The following is a 2,074-nucleotide window of genomic DNA, read 5'->3' as shown; positions in this document are numbered from 1 at the left end:
CACTTTAGGATTGAGTGAAATGAAAAGTTATTCTCCTTCCTGTACGAGTGAAGGGCAGCGGAACGTACCTAGGCCGTCCTGATGGAGGGGTGGGTGGGGGAGGAATCGCTTTCATTGGACGGCAGAGAAGTGATTGAGGACGTCACCCTAACCCAGTGGTCCCCAAACATTTCACACTGCGCCCTCGTACCCATGGCTGTGGCCCCTCGGAAGCCGCGGTCGAGAACCGGGGCTGGGAGTGGGGCCGGTGCTTGCTGGGGAGAGGGGTGCGGACAGGGGTAAGGGGGTCGAGGCCGGGCTGGGAGCCAGGGGCCCAGGCTGAGGGTGGGGTTGGGGAAGAGCTGGGACAGAGTGGGGCTGAGTGGGGCTCCCTCCCTGCCCTCCATGGGGGCTGGCTCAGGCCCTGAGGTGCCCCCATCAATCTTCCTCTGTGTCCCCCTAGGAGTCACGCCCCACATTTTGGGGCCCACTGACCCCTACTCGCTAAGCAGGGGCTAGTGATGCCAAAGGCCAGGGAAAGGGAAAACAAGTGCGGGGGCCCAAGCACCGGAAGCCTGCCCCCCCACTTCTGTGTGTGTGTCATAGGTCTCACCCCCACTTGGAGCTGTTGGGTTCCAATGTGGGGACCTCCTTTTTTCCCTCTAAACTAAAATCCTAGTTTAGATCTACTATGCTGCCACCAGTCAGATTTAAAGTGTCTGACACACTGCCTGTTCCCCCAACTTTCCCTGGGGAACACAGATTCAATGTCCCTGAATCTCTACTCACAGGGAAGCAGCCCACTTCCCCCCTCCCTCTCTCCTAGCCACTTTGGAGAGATATACACCGAGTCAAATCCTTGACTCAACACAAAGAGGGACTTACCACCCCCTCCCCTTCCCTAGTCCTGGAAAGAGATACCTGATTCAAACTGCTTGAATCAAACCCAGGAGGAATTCTCTCTTCCCTCCTCCCCTTCCCCTGAATTTCCACAAGAGAAGGAATTAACCAAGTCCAAAGAAAAGAAAATAATTTATTAAAGAATAAAAAGAAAAGTCATTATCTCTGTAACCAAATGAAACAATACAGGGTCTAAACTTATCAATCTCTGGAGAGAATCCCCCCTCCCCCTTTCTTTCTCAGTAAAAGCAAAGTAACAGCAAACAGGAATAAAGAATTTCCTTTAGCAAACACACCATTGCAAATATAGAAATCAAATTATAAGACTAATTCGCCTTTCTAATTAATACTCACTATTAAATAGTAGAAACTACTCCAGGAGAACTTGGAGACATGACTGGTCTCTCTTAGATCCAAAGAGAGCTCAGAGAAAACAAAGAAAACAAAGACAAAGGCTTCCCTCCACAGAGATTTGAAAAAATCTTATCTCTGATTGGTCCTCTGGTCAGGTGGTCATCAGGTACTGCATGTTAACCCTTTACAGGTAAGAGAGATCTTAACCCTTAACTATCTGTTTATGACAGTGTGGCTCCGCCCCCTTCCACACCTTCCACCCATGGCCCCATCCACTGTCACTCCTTTACCCCGGCCCCGCTGCGGCCCCGAGACCAGATAAGCTCTGTGCCCTGCTGCAGCCCCCGGGCCATAGCAGGGAGTGGGAGCTCCTCCAGCCCTGGGGCTGACATGGGGGAGACTTTCCCGGGGGGCCCAATTTGGCCAGGGCCCCTAGTCATGGGCCCCACTGTCCCCTTGGCGACGCAAGGTTAGGGGAGGCTGAGCCCCCCCGAGCCTCCATTACGAGCCACCCAGGCTACCTCTGCTCAGTGGGTGGCCAGTCTCCCTGTGTCTCTGCTGTTCGTGCTGGGGAGCCTGGCCGGCCTTAGGGGTGGGGCCCCCGGCAGCCGCCCAGGGCTCCAGGGGGTCAAAGGGCACCGTGTGGCCGTGCAAAGGTGCTCACTGCTCTCCCCTGCCCCAATGCTCCTCCGTGGCCCCACAGAGGGTGGGGGGAGCGAGGAGCAGCACTATGTGCTCCCTGCGTCCTGGTCACTGTCCCCACCTGGGCTGGGCTGCGAGGGGAGCATCAGAAGCTCCTGCTCTCTGCCCTCCCCTGACGCAGCCCGGCTGAGGAAAGTGA

The sequence above is a fragment of the Mauremys mutica genome, unplaced genomic scaffold (genome assembly GCF_020497125.1).
Source record: "Mauremys mutica isolate MM-2020 ecotype Southern unplaced genomic scaffold, ASM2049712v1 001317F_np12_obj, whole genome shotgun sequence".
Taxonomy (NCBI): domain Eukaryota; kingdom Metazoa; phylum Chordata; order Testudines; family Geoemydidae; genus Mauremys; species Mauremys mutica.
The sequence above is the reverse complement of the archived record's forward strand: the minus strand, read 5'-3'. Positions refer to the sequence as shown.